We start from the raw sequence: 19,840 nt of genomic DNA, 5'->3' as shown, positions 1-19,840 counted from the left end.
ACTTGAGCTCAGCAGCTCAAGACCAGCCTGGGCAACATGGGTGAGACCCCATCGCTGCAAAAAATGGTCAGGTGTGTGGCATGTGCCTGTAGTCCCAGCTACTCAGAGGCTGAAGTGGAAACATTGCTTGAGCCCAGGTGGTGGAGGCTGCAGTGAGCCATCATTGCACCACTGCACTCTAGTCTGGGCAACAGAGTGAGACCTTGTCTCCAAAAAAAAAAAAAAAAAAAAGTATGTATTAACTATTAAAGCTCTATAGCTACTTAATTTCCAAGACTTGGATTGAAAATTAAATTGGAGATGATATTTTATGGAAATTTTACATATTGAAACCTTATGTATGATCTGAACACATTTACACATTATAGAGGTTTTAGACGTCATTGTTTCTGTAATTACCTGAATGGTTGGTTTTTGCTTTAAATAAGTGTTTGTTTGGTTGATTTATTTTTTCTTTTTCTTTTCCACATTTTGTTTTTCTGTGCAGTTATTTGGAAGGGCAGATTTTCACCCTTTACTACTTCTTCCTTCACCAGACGTTAAGTTTCAGGTTTTATTGTTGCAGTAAAAAGGCTCTATGGTGTTTTAAGAAGGTGAACCATGGAGGTGCTTGGTGGATAAAGGACTGTTTCAGAGAGTATCAGAAGGTGAAGTACTGTGGAATGTTGACCTGCTTTTTGATAGCGTCTTTCTTTAACAAGAACTTGTGCAAAGCTTCTGTCTCAAACCTAACATTTCTATGAGATGATTCTTGTTTCTACAATTATCATTTTATACTGTAGAGATTGTGTAACTTAAATTAACTTTACATTCTCATCCAGATCATTTAAAATAGCTTTCTCTGCTATTGGATGATACTCACTTCTCAGAACAGCCTTAGCTGAAGTGTGAGCTTTTCTCATTTATTCTGTCACTGTCACTTTAAGCTATGAAATGTTTTCTGGACATGAATGTTAATCTCTACTGTATTTTGACAGTCATTCCGGTGTCTTCAATGAAGAACTGGCAATATTCATTTCATCTAAAAAAATCTATAGAGATGTTTTAAAAATGATTTGGCATAATTAAAATCTAATATAGTGTCGTGTTTTGAGCAGTATTATAGTTGTACAGTACATAGTGTATTTCTAGTAGCTTATCCCATTCCTTGAATAGTTTCATCTATGTATTATTATCTAGCAACAAAATGTTAGAGGACTGTAAGATAATGCATTCAGGCCAGGCGAGATGGCTCATGCCTGTAATCATGCCTTGGGAGGCCAAGGCAGACAGATCACCTGAGGTCAGAAGTTCAAGACCAGCCTGGCCAACATGGCGAAACCCCATCTCTACTAAAAATACAAAAATTAGCCAGGTGTGGTGGCACACACTTGTAGTCCCAGCTACTTGGGAGACTGAGGCAGGAGAATCACTTGAACCTGGGAGGCGGAAGTTGCAGTGAGGTAAGATGGCGCCACTGCACTCCAACCTGGGCAACAGAGGAAGACTCTGTCTCAAAAAAAAAAAAAAAAAAAAAAGGATAATCCATTCAGCCAAACTATTTTGTGAAGAATAGTTAGCTGTTTCCTACCCTAAATAATCTTCCTTGAAGCCTATGTTGAGCCCTTTCCACTTCCCAACCTAATGTAATTGAATCCCTGTTAATGTATTCTTGTAACCCTTGCTTTTTTTTTTTTTCTGCCTTGTATTATGGCTGTTTTTGTTTCTTCTTTTTTGTTAACAGACAGAGTCTCACTACATTGCCCAGCCTGGACTGCAGTGCTGTTCACAGGCCCAATCCCACTACTGATCAGCATGGGAGTTTTGGCCTGCTCTGTTTCTGACCTGGCCTGATTCACCCCTCCTTAGGCAACCTGTTGGTGTTACCATATTGATGCTGAACTTATTGCAGACACCTGATGGGCATGTAGCACACTATAGCCCAGAACTCCTGGGCTCAAATGATCTTCCTGCCTCAGCTTCCTGAGTAGCTGGGACTACAGGCACATGCCACAGTGCCTAGTGGTTCTTTTTTTTTGTTTTTTTTGTTTTTTTTTTTGAGACAAGGTCTTGCTCTGTCACCCAGGCTGGAGCATAGTGGCATGATCATGGCTCACTGTAGCCTTGACCTCCTGGGCACAAGTGATCTCCCACCTCAGACTCCTGACTAGTGGGGACTACAGGCTTGTGCCACCATGCCCAAGTAGTTTTTTTAAAATTTAATTTTGAAAAAACTAATTTTTTTGTAGAGACAAGGTTTTGCCATGTTGTCCAGGTTGGTCTTGAACTCTTGAGCTCAAGCAGTCCACCCACCTTGGCTTCCCAAAGTGCTGGGATTACAGGCATGAGCCATTGCTCCCAGCTGCTTTATGGTTATTTGAATAGTTTTATCTTCACTACTAAATTATAAGGTGTTGGTGGGCAAAGACTATGTCTTGTTCATCTTTGTGCCTCTTGCTGTGTCCTTGCAAAACTTTGCTCAATAAATAATGATCTGAATGAAATAATGATAATTGGACATTTTAGATTATGATTTGCTTAAATGGATGAGACTAATATAGGATACTGTCTCATTAAAAACCACTCAGGGCTGGGCATGGTGGCTTACACCTGTAATCCCAGCACTTTGGGAGGCTGAGGCAGGCAGGTCATCTGAGGTCAGTAGTTCGAGACCAGCCTGACCAACATGATGAAATCCCATCTCTACTAAAAATACAAAATTAATCAGGCGTGGTGGCACGTGCCTGTAATCCTAGTTACTAGGAAGGCTTAGGCAGGAGAATCACTTGAACCTCGCAGGCAGAGGTTGCAGTGAGCTGGGATCGCACCATTGCTCTCCAGCCTGGGCAACAAGAGTGAAACTCCATCTGAAAAACAAAAAACAAAAACAAAAACACTCAGGATGGCCTTGTTTCTCCAGAATGTACAAAGTACCTTTGTATTTTATTTTTCTGAAATGAACTCTTAAAACCAGAAAAGGACTTAGAAAGTCTTTTTCTAAGACAAAACAAAAAGATGCACCAGTGCCCTGCATCTTCCAGAATATAGTCTCAGTGAAGAAGGCTTTTACTGGTGACAGGGCTGGCTGGTAGTAGAACTAGAATAGAACCTAAGTTTTTTTTATATCTACTGTAGTGTAATTGAACAGTGACACTTGTTATTTCTGTTGGTAGTAAATTCAAATGCGTTAATTGGCACTGGGAATGCTAAGAAACCTAAAGTGAACTTTATATCTGGAGGTGTGCAGTCTCCTTTGGCAAGTTGGCAGGTATTTATAAAAATGGCTTAATAAGCACGGTACCATAATAGTGGTACAAAATGTTCTACAGAAATTCAGGGGAAGAAATCAACAGTGGTAATGACTTTATGTTTTTTAAGGATGAGGTGAGATATCAATTAAATCTTAAGAAGAACTGGTTCTAGGAATAGTATAGAAAAAGAATAGTGTTTGTCATGTTACGTGTCTAAGGCATGCACCTGGAAGCAGTGATAAAACCAAGCCAGAAACATGATTTTCAGTCCTCATTCCCAGTCCTGTAATCTATTTATAATATACTTATATTTAAAATTATTTAACACTATTAAACTTAGTATATTTCTATTTATTTTTTATTTTTATTTAAGAAGAATTTTTTTTGTGTGTAGAGATGGGGTCTTACTCTGTTGCCTGAACTAGTCTTGAATTCCTGGCCTCAAACAGTCTTCCCACCTCAGCCTCTCAAAGTGTCGGGATTACAAGCATGAACCAATGCACCCAGCCTGCATTTCTATTTAAGTCAGAAAACATTTGAATACCTTTAATGCCTAAAGTATTCTATTAGGCTTTTTACCTTTTACAGTACTCATGCTTCAGCTCTCATCAGATACTTAAGCCTAGTTCAGTGAGTTCTATAGATATATAAACTCTTGGGTATGAAATCAATTATGAAAATATGTCAATTACAATGATTCTTATTTATTTATTTATTTATTTGTTTATTTTTGAGATGGAGTCTCACTCTGTCGCCTAGGCTGGAGTACAATGGTGCAATCTCGGTTCACTGCAACCTCTGCCTCCTGGGTTCCAGCGATTCTCCTGCCTCAGCCTCCCAAGTAGCTGGGATTACAGGCACCTGCCATCATGCCCAGCTAATTTTTGTATTTTTATAGAGATGGGGTTTTACATGTTGGTCAGGCTGGTCTTGAACTCTTGACCTCAGGTGATCCACCCTCCTCGGCCTCCCAAAGTCCTGGGATTACAGGCTTGAGCCACTGCGCCCGGCAATTACAAGGATTCTTATAGGTTGCATATGGAATCTTGGCTGGTTAATTTGAAACTCCTTAAATCTGCTCTTATAAATCCCATTAAGTCTTTTTTTTTTTTTTGAGATGGAGTCTTGCTCTGTTGCCCAGGCTGGAGTGCAGTGGTGTGATCTCGGCTCACTGCAACCTCCACCTTCCAAGTTCAAGTGATTCTTCTGCCTCAGCCTCCCAAGTAGCTGGGATTACCAGCATGCACCACCATGCCCAGCTAATTTTTGTATTTTAGTAGAGATGGGGTTTTACCATGTTGGGCAGGCTGGTCTCAAACTCCTGACCTCAAGTGATCCGCCCTCCTTGGCCTCCCAAAGTGCTGGGATTACAGGTGTGAGCCACTGCGCCTGGCCTCATTAAGTCTTAAATACAGGCATAACAGATGCTAACTTTTTTCACTTTTCTCCTAGGTTCATGGAAGTTGTTCTCATAGATGACAAATGTTTTGCGATAACATACACCCTTTGCAAAGAAGCAGCATTGCGCATATCAGTGAAATAAATGCATTTGTTTATGTTTGCACTATTGCCTAGTGTGTATTTAATAAGTTGTTCTAGGTTGCAGTTTTAGTAAAATAGATTAAGAAAAAGTGCATCCGTCTGTGTTGTGGAGCACTAAGGTAATGATGTCACTATTCCTCAATTGAATTGGGCATACTGTAATTTTTAGTATGGAGTTTGGCATCTTGTTCGCCATTATAATTCATTTAGATTTTCAATTGTCTTTTTTTTTTCTGTTTTCAGAGGTAAATGTGGCAGAATAATAATTGTGTTTTCCAGTAATTTGTGAAGATGAAACTTCTGGAATATTTTTGAGAACCTTGTTGCTGTTTAGATTAAATCATTGTTTTGCATAATGAATGAAATGAATGGATAATTTATTCAAGTATTTTGAAAGTATAATCAGCCATTAGAAAGCAAAAGCTTGGCCTGGCACAGTGGCTCACGCCTGTAATCTCAGCACTTTGGGAGGCTGAGGTGGGTGGATCACCTGAGGTCAGAAGTTCAACAAGACCAGCCTGGCCAACATGGTGAAACCTCATCTCTACAAAAAATACAAAAGTTAGCCGGGTGTGGTGTGCACGCCTGTAGTCCCACCTACTCGGGAGGCTGAGATGGGAGAATCACTTGAACCCAGGAGATGGTGGTTGCGGTGAGTTGAGATTGTGCCATTGCACTCCAGCCTGGGTGACAGAGTAAGACTCCATCTCAAAAAAAAAAACACAAAAAAAAACCTTAGCAAAAGGTTGGATGAAAATCTTTCCAGTCAGTGGTAGTAGAGACCAGATTGAATTGGAAAAGTATTGAAATGGTTTAAGTTGAGAATGTTTTAACCTTTTTTGGGTGAGTAGCGTGGGATGGGGTTGTTTAATTAAAATAACATTCCACTAAAAAATAACATTGGATGGAATAGACATATTATTTTACATTGAAAACAATATCCCACTTTTTACAATGAAGAAAAGATGATGCCTCAGGGCTGGGAGTAGACTGGAACTAAGTAAAATAAATATAACAATATTCCAGTAGCTCTCACAGCAACAGTGATAAACTCTTGAAAAATAAAGATTATAAAATTCTCTTACTAAAGAGAATATACAAATTAATTTAGATGTCATTTTTAAAATCTATCATATAAATTGAGAAAATTGATGACACAGGTTGATTATCTTTTATTTGAAATGCTTGGGACCAGAAGCTTTTAGATTTTTTTTTTTTTTTTGAATATTTGAATGTACATAATGAGATGTCTTGGGGATGGGACCCAAGTCTAAACACAGAATTCATTTATGTTTCATATGCACCTTATATATATAGCCTGCAGGTAATTTTATACCATATTTTAAATAATTTTTTTGCATGAGACAAAGTTTATATACACTGAGCCATCAGAAGCATAGGTGTCACCTTGTTATCATGAGATTGCATCCACCCATGTGGACATTCTGTGTTTATTTGGCATAACCATTGTTGCTGACTCTGAATTTATACTCTACCAATTAGCAATCATCTTATGCTTATTCACACATATGTACTGAATGGTGAAAAAAAAGACATACCATTCATACAATGAAAAAAATGTGTCAGGTATGAAATTTTCTACTTGTAATATCGTGGCAGCACTCAGAAAGTTTTGGATTTTAGGGCATTTCAGATTTGTGGCTTAGGGTTGCTTAACTTGTATCTAATACAGGAACAGGAGTTCACTCATACACTGCTGGAAAATGTAAATTGGAATGTCGGTATTGAAAGGGATTAGTGCTCTTATAAAAGAGGTTGAAGGGCGCTACTTTGCCTCTCCCACCAAGTGAGGAAGCCATGAGAAGCCTGTGTCTATGGGGAAGAGGCTAGACACAGAATCTGCTGGTGCCTTGATCTTGGAATCCCCGGCCTCCAGAACTATAAGCAATAATTTTTTGTTGTTTATGAATTACCCAGTATAAGGTGTATTGTTACAGCAGCCAGAACAGACTAAGACAATGTACAATATTATTTATATGTAAATACATAGAAAAATTTCAGGAAAGATGCATATTAAACTGCTTTCTGAGGTTACTTTTAGGGAGAGTGATGGTATTTTAGGTATAGGTGTGCCTCATCACAGGTTTGGTTCCAGACCACTGCCATAAAGCTAATGTTGCAAAACAGCAAGTCATATGAATTTTTTGGTTTCCCAGTACATATAAATGTTATGTTTATACTATAGTGTAGTCTATGAAGTGTGCAGTAACATTATATCTAAAACACAGGCTGGGCACGGTGGCTCACACCTGTAATCCCAGCACTTTGGGAGGCCAAGGCGGGCGGATCACAAGGTCAGAAGTTCGAGACCAGCCTGGCCAATATGGTGAAACCCCGTCTCCACTAAAAATACAAAAATTAGCCATGTGTGGTGGCAGGTGCCTGTAGTCCCAGCTACTCAGGAGGCTGAGGCAGGAGAATCGCTTGAACCTGGGAGGTGCAGATTGTAGCCAAGATTGCACCACTGTACTCCAGCCTGGGTAACAAAGTGAGACTCTGTCTCAAAACAGCAACAACAACAGCAGCAAAAAAATGTGTACATGCCTCAATTAAAAGTACTTTATTGGGCCAGGAATGGTGACTGACATCTGTAATCTCAGCACTTTGGGAAGCCGAGGCAGGCAGATCACCTGAGGTCAGGAGTTTGAGACCAGTTTGGCCAACATGGTGAAGCCCTGTCTCTACTAAAAATACAAAAAAAAAAAAAAAAAAAAAAAAAAAGGCCAGGCATGGTGGTGCATGCCTGTAATCCCCGCTACTTGGGAGGCTGAGGCAGGAGAAATGCTTGAACCCCAGAGGCCGAGGTTGCAGTGAGCCAAGATCACACCATTGCACTCCAACTTGGGTGATGGAGTGAGACTCCATGTCAAAAATAAAAAATCTTTATTGCTAAAAAATGGTAACAATCATCTGAGCCTTTAGCAAGTGACAATCCTTTTGCTGATAGAGGGTCTTCCTTCCATGTTGATGGCTGCTGACTAATCAGGGGTAGTGGTTGCTGAAGACTGGGGTGGCTGTGGCAATTTCTTAAAATAAGACAACAATGACGTTTGCAGCATCAATAGACTTTTTCTTTCACAAAAGATTTCTCTGTAGCGTAGGATGTTGATTGATAGTGTTTTACACAAGTAATTTGTTTGAAAATTTTTTCAAAACTTGAGTCACTTCTCCCAAATCTTGCTGCTGCCTTATCAACAAAGTTTATGGAATATTGTAAATCCCTTATTGTCATTTCAGCAATGTTCACAGCATCTTCACTAGGAGTAGGTTTCATCTCAAGAAACCACTTTGTTTGTTCATCCAGAAGAACAGAGTTCATCCATGTTGATGGCTGCTGGATGAACATAGATGAACTCTTCATCCATTCAAGTTTTGCCACGAGATCACAGCAATCCAGTCACATCTTCAGGCTCTACTTTAAAAAAATTGAAATTTACAAAAATAATTTTTCTTTTTTTGACTCTAGCAGGACTCAAACTTGCAACTTTTGAATTAGAATTCCAGCGTGCTATTCAGGCTCCACTTCTAATTCTAGTTCTCTTGCTATTTCCTCCACATACGCAATAACTTCTTCCACTGATCAGACAAGATTGGGTGCGTTCAGGTGGTATGGCCGTAGACTTCCCCCCCCCGCCCGAGACCGAGTTTCACTCTGTCGCCCAGGCTGGAGTGCAATGGCTCACTCTCAGCTCACCGCAACCTCTGCCTCCTGGACTCAAGCGATTCTCCTGCCTCAGCCTCCTGAGTAGCTGGGATTACAGGCATGCGCCACCACACCTGGCTCATTTGGTATTATTAGTAGAGATGGGGTTTTTCCACGTTGGTCAGGCTCTCAAACTCCCGACCTCAGGTGATCCACCTGCCTTGGCCTCATGAAGTGCTGGGATTACAGGTGTGAGCCACGGCACCTGGCCTTCCACTGAAATATTGAAACCTTGAGAGTCATCCATGAGGGTTGGAGTCAACTTTTTCCAAACTCTTGTTAATGTTGATATTTTGACCTACTCCCATGAATCACAAATGTTCTTAATGGCATCTAGAATGATGAATCCTTTGCAGAAAGTTTTCAGCTTAGTTTGTCAAGATCCATCAGAGGAATCACTATGTATAGCAGTTAAAGGCTTATGAAATTTATATCCTTAATAATAAGACTTGAAACTTGAAATTCTTAGTCCGTGGGCTGCAGAATGGATGTTATGTTGGCAGGCATGAACGGCGTTGATCTCCTTGTACATCTCTCTCAGAGCTCTTAGGTTACCAAGTGCATTGTCATTGAACAGTGATATTTTGAAAGGAATCTTTTTTTTCTCTCTCTCTCTGAGCAGTAGGTCTCAACAGTGGGCTTAAGATACTCAGTATGCCATACTGTAAACAGATGTGTTGTCATCCAGGCTTTGTTGTTTCATTTATAGAGCATAGGCAGAGTAGATATAGCATAATTGCTTTTAAAAATTTTATTATGAATTTAATCTGTTTTATTTATTTTATTTCAATAGATTTTGGGGTAAAGGTGGTTTTCAGTTACATGGATAAATTCTTTTTTGTTTGTTTGTTTTTGAGATGGAATCTCGCCCTGTCACCCAGGCTGGAGTGCAGTGACACGATCTTGGCTCACTGCAACCTCTGCCTCCCGCGTTCAAGTGATTTTCCTGTCTCAACCTCCCAAGTAGCTGGGGCTACAGGCATGCACCACCATGCCCAGCTAATTTTTGTATTTTCAGTAGAGACAAGCCTTCACCATATTGGCCAGGCTGGTCTCGAACTTCTGACCTTGTGATCTGCCTGCCTCAGCCTCCCAAAGTGCTGGGATTACAGGCGTGAGCCACCATGCCTGGCCGAATAAATTCTTTAGTAGTGATTTCTGAGATTTTGGTGCACCTGTCACCTGAGCACTGTACACTGAACCCAATATATAGTCTTTTTTTTTTTTTTTTTTTTGAGCTGGAGTTTCACTCTTGTTGCCCAGGCTGGAGTGCAGTGACGCAATCTCGGCTCACTGCAACCTCTGCCTCCCGGGTTGAAGCGATTCTTCTGCCTCAGCCTTCTGCATAGCTGGGATTCCAGGCATGTGCCACCACGCCCAGCTAATTTTGTATTTTTAGTAGAGACGGAGTTTCTTCATGTTGGTCAGGCTGGTCTCAATCTTCCAACCTCAGGTGATCTGTATGCCTCTGCCTCCCAAAGTGCTGGGATTACAGGCATGAGGCACCATGCCTAGGCTTCAATATGTAGTCTTTTATCCCTCACTCCCCTTCCACCTGTCCCCCCAGAGTCCCCAAAGTCCATTATATCATTATTATGCCTTTGTGCCCTCATAGCTTAGCTCCCACTTATAAATGAGAACATACAATATTTGGTTTTCCATTCCAGAGATACTTCACTTAGAAGAATGGCCTCCAGCTCCATCCAAGTTGCTGCAAAAGCCATTATTTCATTCTGTTTTATGGCTAAGTAATATTCCATGGTGTATATGCACCACATTTTCTTTATCCACTTGTTGGTTGATGGGCATTTAGGTTGGTTCCATATTTTTTGCAATTGCAAATTGTGAGATATAGCATAATTCTTACGGGCCCTAAGGATTTTCAGAATGATGAATGAGCATTGCCTTCAACTTAAAGTCACTGGGTACGTTAGCCCTTCACAAGAGAGTCAGCCTGTCCTTTGAAGCTTGGAAGTCAGGCATTGACTTCTCTCTAGCTGTAAAAGTCCTAGGTGGCATCTTCTTCCTATGTAAAGCTATTTTGTCTACACCGAAAATCTCTTTAGTGTAGCCACCTTCATCAAATGATCTTAGCTAGATCTGGATAACTTGCTGCTTCACCTTGCACCTTTTGTGTTATGAGGACAACTGTTTCCTTAAACCTCATAAACCTATGCTAGCTTCAGACTTTCCTTCTGCAGCTTCCTCACTGCTTAGTTTTCATGTAATTGAAGAGAGTTAATCTTTCTCTGGATTAGGCCTTGGCTTAAGGGAATGTTGTGACTGGTTTGATCTTCTGTCCAGACCACTAAAACCTGCCTCACATCAACAGCAAGCCTGATTCACTCTTTTATTCTTGCGTTCAGTGGAGTAGCCCTTTTAATTTTTTTCAAGAACTTTTCGTCTGCATTTGCAGCTTGGCTAACTGCTGTTAAGAGGCCTAACTTTTGGCCTGTGTTGGCTTTTGGCTTTTGACATGCCTTCCTTATAAGCTTAATCATTCCTAGTTTTTGTTTTTTGTTTTTTTTTTTTTTTTTTTGGTGTTTTTTTGAGACAGAGTTTCACTCTTGTTGCCCAGGCTGGAGTGCAATGGCACAATCTCAGCTCACTGCAACCTCCGCCTCCCAGGTTCAAGAGATTCTCCTGTTTCAGCCTTCCAAATAGCTGGGATTACAGGCTCCCACCACCACGCCCAGCTAATTTTTGTGTTTTTAGTAGAGATGGGGTTTTGCCATGTTGGTCAGGCTGATCTCGAACTCCTGACCTCAGGTGATCCGCCCGCCTTAGCCTCCCAAAGTGCTGGGATTACAGGCGTGAGTCACTACGCCCAGCCCACTTCTAGCTTTTGATTGAAAGTGAGATATGTGCAATTTGTCCTTTCACTTGAATGTTGATTTAAAGGCCCTTGTAAGATTGGTTGTTTACTGGCCTAATTTTAATATTACTGTGTCTCAGGGAATAGGAAGGCTTGAGGAAAGGGAGAGAGACGGGGAAAGGACAGGTGGGTAAAGCAGAACACACACGCAGTTACCAATTACGTTTGCCGTCTTTGGGCATGGTTTGTGGTGCCTCAAAACAATTAAAATAGTAACACCAAAGGTCACTGATCCTAGATCACGATAACAAATACAGTAATAATGAAAAAGTTGGAAATATTGCAGGAATTACCAAGATGTGACACAGACACACAAAGTATGTGTATGCTGTTGGGAAAATGGGCTAATGGACTTGTTTGAAACAGGGTTGCCACATACCTTCAATTTGTGAAAAATGCAATATCCATGAAGTGTGTAATAAAGGGAAGCACAGTAGAATGAGGTATGCCTTTATTTGAAAAAGACTTACTCTTTTTATGTGCTTCTGTATAACATTTTCGACAATGAAAATTTATTTTTATATTATTTGTACAATTAAAGCTATTAAAAATGTAAAAACATACAAATACTTGTGAAAGTTACAGATATTAGGATGAATCACTTTTGTCAGATCCAAACAAAATAGGGCCAGGAAGGTCACAGACAGAGGAGGCTCCTGCTTACGTGTGTGAGATGAGTGTTTCCAAAGAGTTGGGCATGGTGGCTCACACCTGTAATCCCATGGACTTGGAATGCTGAGGCAGGATGGTCACTTGAGACAAGGAGTTCAAAACTAGCCTTGGCAATACAGCAAGACCTCATCTCCGTAAAAATTGAGAGAGAAAAGAAAGAACCATTTTCAGGAACTTTCTAAAAACCCTGCAAGAAACTCTTTGATGTCATCCGGGCATCTCCTATTTTGACAAGGTTTATTACTAGACATTCTTTACAACTAGTAATAAACCTAGTCCTTTTTGAGCGTACTTGCCTAGTGCTCTCAAAAGAACACTTGCCCAGTAATGGCATCTCCACCAGTGAACTGACAACAATGGCTTTGGGCCTCTGGAATGAGTGAACTCTGTTTCTAAGCAGCTTAAGTGAATCTCTGCCTTTTTCCTAATAAAGCTGCCCTTTATCCTTTCCTCACTGGATACACTGGTGACTTGCCATCCCATGCATTCCAGATTATAATTCTCATTTCTTATTCCCAAATAAACTCAACATATTTGGGGATAATTTTCCTTAGTGTCTTTTTTTTAGACTCACATACTCTTGCTTGTGCCACACAAAAACCTATATAATGTCCAACAAATCATTATTATCATTATTATCTCATTATTTCCCATCTTTATTTTTTATTTTATTTTATTTTTTTTGAGATGGAGCTTTGCTTTCTTTGCCCAGGCTGGAGTGCAATGGTGCAATCTCAGCTCACTGCAACCTCCGCCTCCTGGGTTCAAGAGATTCTCCTGGCTCAGCCTCCCAAGTAGCTGGGATTACAGGCACGTGCTACCATGTTTGTATTTTTAGTAGAGATGTTGGTCATGCTGGTCTTGAACTCTTGACCTCAGGTGATCCACCCACCTCAACCTCCCAAAGTACTGAGCTTACAGGCGTGAAAGCTTACAGCCACCACGCCTGGCTGACACTTTATTTAACTGAGTTCTCACTTTCATTGGTGGCCAGATTTTGGTAGATCTCAGATATGTTTCTTGGCCACAGAGTTAGCAGGTGCTGCTTTCAACAACAGTGTCGGGTAATAGTTAATAGTACAGGAGAGGTTTATTTAGGCCAGTACAAGGATTGGAAGCAGTCCTTCTCTAAATGTGCAGTTGTCAGGGGTCTGAAATATAAGGGGGTAAATCAAATATAAAAAAGGCAAGCAGAAATTTTAAGTCAGGATAAGGATATGGTCTGGAATTGTAATCGTTTGCTAATTTGTGTAAGAATGTGCCAATACTCAAAATAAAAGGATATAAGCTTGAATTGCATAAGGTTTATCTCACTAGGGAAGCTTGCCATAATGCGCCTTGATTGTTGAGACGTTATTGGGCCTGAGCTCAGTGGTGGGGCTGTTAAGTGACAGTTCTTGGCTGAGGGGAATGCAACAACTGCCTTCTGGGCCTGCTTTTATTTTTACTTAAATGAAAAAGTTTCAATAAAATCCCTAGGGGAGCATTAAATTTTATTTGCCTAATTTAAATTTTACTTGTAAATAAAAATTAACCATGTGATTATATAATTTACAAAGTTTGGCATGTGCATATTACCTTATAGTCTTCCTTTAAACTTAAATGAAAATGCTTAATACGAAATACTGTACATTTGTTTGCATGGATAAATACATAAATGTTTCAAATGAAATAGCATATCATAAAAATCTCTCGTACGTTATCTTACTTATTTCCCACTCCCACCAGCACCACTACTATTACTTTTTGTGAGCATGTTGTTACTTAATAAGTACATAAGCATTCTTATTTTCTCCTCTTTTTACATGAAAGGTGGCATACTGTATATGGTATTCCACATGTTGCCTTAGATTTTTTTTTTTTTTTTTGTAGTAATGGGGTTCTCACTGTGTTTCCCAGGCCGGTCTTGAACCCCTGGGCTCAAATGACCCTCCCATATTGGCCTTCCAAACTGCTGGGATCAGGCATGAGCTACTGTGGCTGGCCTATTGCTTTTAAAAAGATAACACTATTAACTCTTTTCATGTTTTTACTCTTCTCTTTATTGCTACGTAGTATTGCTTTATACAGATTTATCATACTTTAACCAATTTCTCTTGGTGAACATTGGGGTAGTTCTTAGTGTTTTGCTATTATAAACTATGATGTAAGAATTCTGCACCATATACATGTGCATAATTTCACAAGTGTGCAAGTACATCAGTAGGTTATATTATTAGAAATGGAATTTCTAGGCCAGTATATGCAGATTATATGAGTAATTTTAATGCAAATTACCAAATTGCCCTCCATAAATTGTACAGATTTGCATGTTCATCAGTAGTGCCATTTTGCAACGTTGTCAACAAATGTGTTTTCAAACTTTTTGATTTTTGTCCGTTTGATGGGTGAAAAGAAGTATCAAAGTTTAATTTGCGTTATCTTATTATGAGTGAGATTATCTTTTCACAGTTTTCAGAACCATTTTTATTTCTTTTCCAACTGTCTTTTTGTATCTTTACCCAACTTTCTGTTGGTTTGTGAAGTAATATTTCAATAATATTTTATGATTATCATTTTTAATATTTACATTCCATTCCATTATGTTATTATAGCATTGTTTTTTTTTCCGTAGTTGGGCATTTGATCTACTTTTTGAGTGTGGCTGTTACATTTTTTCTGCTGAGAACAGGTATTAAACAGGTTTTTCTCATTAAGATTATTTATTTGGGAGTCAAAAAATGCTAGGATCTGTTACAGGTTTTTGTACTAATTAGCTATGAGGAAACCACATAATTTGTCTGGGTCTGAGTTGGTAAAACTTGGAACTTTCGAAGTTTGAAATCCCCTAGAGCCACAGTATGTAGAAATGGATTGCCCAAATTAATAAATCTTGAATACTTAATATGATCTTAGTCTTTTCCCCTAAATGAAATTAATTAAATTTTGTTACAGTGTTTTCTACCAAAGATATGAGAGTGCTAAAGAAATAAAAGGAACCCTAAGCTCACCTAGGCAATTCTTTTATTTTACCAGTGGGTGAACTTTTTTCCCAAGGAGGAGGGATGAGCCTCTTTATTATACACAGCTAGCTGTTGAGTAGTACAGTTGAGACCAATCTTGGATCATTGGATTTCTACCATACTACTTAGTGTTTTTGGTTTTTGTTTTTTTTTGTTTTTTTTACCATACTACTTAGTGGTGGTGTTATTGTTTTAATTTTTTTCTCCTTTTTATCTTCCATATCTCCTGTGCAGTTAGATATTAATACATGTTTGATACCGATGTCTTTATCTTTTTTTTTTTTTTAAGAGGCGGGGTTTTACCATGTTGCCCATGCTGGACTTAAACTCCTGGGCTCAAGCTGTCCTCCCACCTCAGCCTCTTAAGTAGCTGACATGTGCCACCATGCCCAGCTACAGGCGTGTGCCACCATGCCCAACTACATTTTGTTTTTCTTTGGAAAGTTTTTGTTTGATTCTGTTTTTTATTTCTACACTTAATAATCTAGGCACTCAGCACCCAATACCTAGGTTATTAATGCCTTCTGGCTGTACTGATCACTTTCCTGTCAGCTCTGTCTGCCTTTGCTTCTTTGCAGTTTATTCAATGCACTGCTGATAGCTAGATTGATATGCTTTAACCCATGTTTTTACCATGACCTCTTCCTATTAAAGAACTTGAGTGGCTTCCTATTTTACATATGCTCTAAATTTCAAAGGTTCTTCTCAAGTGATTGTGGCTTACTTAGTTGATCATATGTCTAGCTGTCCTCTGCATCTGATCAGATGTTGTAAATTTATCTTCCAGGCTTATATACTCCTTGGCTGTTAGAACTTTTGGTTTTTTTGAGGTAGGGTCTTACTCCGTCACCTAAGCTGGAGTGCAGTCGCAATCTCGGCTCACTGCAACCTCCTTCTCCTGGGTTCAAGTGATTCTCTTGCCTCAGCCTCCTGAGTAGCCGGAATTACAGGCGCCTGCCACCATGCCCAGCTAATTTTTATATTTTTAGTAGAGACAGGGTTTCACCATGTTAGCCAGGCTGGTCTCGAACTCCTGGCCTCAAGTGATTTGCCCACCTTGGCCTCCCAAAGTGCTGGGATTACAGGTGTGAGCCACCGCACCCATCCTGTTCTAACTTTTGAATTGGCTATGTTATTTATTTTAAACATTGAAAACTTCCAAGTGTCTTTTCTTTCTGTTGTCAGTGATGAATAATGTTTCCTCCAGATATGCATGTTTTAGTTTAGTGCTCATTTTTGCTGTAGCGAAGAGCAATGCTATTTATGTGAATGTACATGTGGATTTGAGAAATGTTAATTTTGAAATGAACAACAACAAAAAAAAAATCAGAAGTTGCCAGACAGGAAGAAAATATAATGGACAGCCTCTTGGGTGCTGGATTTTGCTAGAGTATGTGCAATAAAATGAGATGATTTCTGGGATTAGGGAAGGACGTAAGAATTGTGTTACTAAAGCTTAGGTCGTGGAAAGTAGCAGAAAAGATGAACAGTTTTTCCATTTTGTCTATATGAGGGCAGGATTTAGGTCCAATTTTGAAGTTGGACCTAGATTGGATAAAGGGAGCTAGGAGCAAAGTTGACTTCAGAGACTATAGGTATAGGTCCCAGGAAAGAGTTAATAGTAACCAGCTCATTGATTTTAGGAGATGCCTGGGTAGTCTAACCTGACTTGAATCCAAATAATAGAAGACAGTTTTCTAAGTAAATTAGGAACTTTAGAGTATACTTAAATGTTAGGAGCAAGTACCTGTACAGTTTGTACACAGACATGTGAAAGTAAAATGGTTAGGTATTTAAGCACCAGTAATGTAACAAGTCCTGTGCTAGACTATGTGTTTACAACGTGAAAAAAAAAATAATTTGGGCCTTAGGGCAAAGGGAGAAAAATTTATGCTATAGGAAGATATGTACAAAGTGCAAGGTAGTTTAAATTAGGAATCAGTGGGCTGGACATGGTGGCTCACACCTGTAATCCCAGCACTTTGGGAAGCCAAGGCGGGCAGATCGCTTGAGGTCAGGAGTTTGAGACCAGCCTGGCCAATATGGTAAAACCCCATCTTTACTAAAAATACAAAATTAGCTGGGCATGGTAGCACACGTCTGTAATCCCAGCAACTTGGGAGGCTGAGGCAGGAGAATTGGTTGAACCCGGGAGGTGGAGGTTGCAGTGAGCTGAGATCATGCCACTGCACTCCAACCTTGGTGACAGAGCAAGACTCTATCTCAAAACACACACACAAAAAGTTAGGAATTAGTGAACTGTGCTTTGAGAAAAATCAAAGGGGGCATGGATACTTTGTATAATTTGAATGAATTACCCCTACAAAAAAGTGGAACCATAAAGAAATGCCTCTTCCTCCATCAGCCCATCTGGTGTATTAAAACAGTGAGGTACTATATTGAGCCCTGAAGGTGGTAATCTAGAGGGAAAAATTTACATTAATTTACATTAATTCTCTGGATGGAGGTGCCTGAAATGATCCTGTGGTTTTGGGGGTGTCCCTTAACATTTCTCTGACTTAATCAAAATTTTACACCATTCTGAGGCTTAAGACTAAACAAAAGCTTTTGCTGACTAACCCAGTCTCAACTTAATCTTTTTTATTTGTAGTTTTCTGTCATATCTCTCATAATATTTTTATGCTTCAGGATATAATTTTAGGCTGGGTGTATTGGCTCACGCTTGTAATCTCAGCACTTTGGGAGACCAAGGCAGGTGGATTACCTGAGGTCAGGAGTCTGGGACCAGCCTGACCAACATGGTGAAACCCCATCTTTGTTAAAAATACAAAAATTAGCCAGGCATCATAGCGTGCGCCTGTAGTCCCAGCTACTCAAGAGGCTGAGACAGGAGAATTGCTTGAATCCAGGAGGCAGAGGTTGCAGTGAGCTGGGATCATGCCACCACACTCCAGCTTGGCAATAGAACGAGACTCCATCTCAAAAAAAAAAAAATATATGATTTTAGAAATGTATTGTTTCAAAAGTGTTTTATATTTATCTTGTTTAATTAGAATGTAGATAGTTTTTAGCTTTCTGGGTCTCACATAGGGCTATATATACAATAAGAATTTAATAAATTTTTATTGAATAAGAACTTCCTAGCCGGGTGCAGTGGCTCATGTCTGTAATCCCGGCACTTTGGGAGGCCAAGGTGGGTGGATCACTTGAGGTCAAGAGTTCGAGACCAGCCTGGCCAACATGGTGAAACCCTGTCTCTACTAAAAAAACAAAAATTAGCCAGGTGTGGTGTCACGTGCCTGTAATCCCAGCTACCCGGGAGGCTGAGACAGGAGCATTGCTTGAACCCGGGAGGTGGAGGTTGCAGTAAGCTGAGATTGCACCACTGCACTCCAGCCTGGGTGATAGAGCAAGACTCAGTCTCAAAAAAAGAAAAAAGAATAAGAACTTCCCAGTAATTCTCTTGGATGCTGAATTAGTTGGCTTTTGATGGGGCAACAAACGGCACGCAAATCTTTGTAGCTTACAGTAACACACATTTATTTCTCACCAGCATTCTGCAGGTCAGCTGTGCTCAGCTGGCTCAGCTGGGCTTGCCAGTGGTTTATTCCAGGCTGAAGTTTGTTCATTATGGATGCCAGTTTGAAGGATCAGTGTCTCTTTGGGACATGGTCTTCTCTCGATGGAGTGCAGGAACACAAGAAGACTAACAGCAGCACCTCTTAAAAGCACTTCATGGAACTGGTCCACATTCCATTGGTTAGAGCAAGACATATGGCAAGACATACACCAAAAACTTAAAGAGTAGGAAATTTATGACCTGGCATTACTATGCAGAAGGAGAAGAAAAAAGTAGGAAAGTAATTTTGCCTAAGGGATGGGGGATGGGAGAGTATTTATTGAACAGTAATATGCACTAATACAGATGTTTCTGATTTAAAACAAAATATTAAAAATTTTTTTTAAGTGAAGTTTTAAGTATAGAGAATCTGGTAGAGAGGAGGGCCTCCAAGGACCTGGGCGTGAGAAAGATTTAATAAAAACTTCAAAGCAGTCTTCCCTCCTAGGTTGAAGTCTCCCCACCTAACTCCTGGGCGACATTGAAGTATGGAGTTAGTCCTCCCTAGGTTCAAATTCTAGATCCATCACTTCCTACCTGTGTACTCTTGAGCAAGTTATATTTTAGATCTGTAAAATGTGGGTACCAGTTATCTTTTTTCATTTCAGCTCTAAACGCATCTTTCATTGTCCTGTTTGTGATACTGGAAGTTTTTCCTTTGCCAGTTACTGTTAAACTTTGTCAGTAGAGAGACTAGAAGGACCCTGGAGGAAGGGTGTTTCTTGCTGATTCTAGTGTGCCCTTTGTGGCTTGATTCTATAGCATGCTGGAACTAGTGGGACATTCAATGGCACCCAACTCTTAAGGAGTTTTAGCAGCAACTCTCATATGCAATTTCCTAGTGAAACTGCCTCTCCATGGGTGACTTCCCCTGCCATTGCAAAGTTCAGCTTCCCAACAAATTCCACTGGCATGAGTTGTCCAGTGGATGACTTGTTCTGGCATCACAGAGAGTGATTTTCTAGTGCATTTTGCTGGCGTGGCACCTTAGTACGTTTCTCTGACGTACATAGCTGTGCCCTCTCCACACAGTCTGATCTCTGCCCTGTCAGTGAGAGTAGACCTTTTATAGACTGGTCATTTCTTGGTGCTCTGTGTCAGATCTCGAATAGTAACTGCTCCCTATATCTGCTATTTCTTTAACTTCTGAGTAGTAAATTTCCTGTTGTAACTAATAATTTTTTATTTTTTTTGTTTATTTTATTTAATTATTTT

The 19,840-nt window shown here is 39.9% G+C and overlaps 1 protein-coding gene across 3 annotated transcripts in view; it reads left to right on the top strand.

Moving 5' to 3' along the window:
• The window catches only part of LOC105466042 (mitochondrial calcium uptake 1), a 262,886-nt gene that overhangs the window by 40,410 nt on the left and 202,636 nt on the right, over positions 1-19,840 (top strand). The window lies entirely within an intron of this gene.

Source organism: Macaca nemestrina, chromosome 9 (genome assembly GCF_043159975.1).
Source record: "Macaca nemestrina isolate mMacNem1 chromosome 9, mMacNem.hap1, whole genome shotgun sequence".
Classification (NCBI taxonomy): Eukaryota; Metazoa; Chordata; class Mammalia; order Primates; family Cercopithecidae; genus Macaca; species Macaca nemestrina.
The sequence above is the reverse complement of the archived record's forward strand: the minus strand, read 5'-3'. Positions and strand labels throughout refer to the sequence as shown.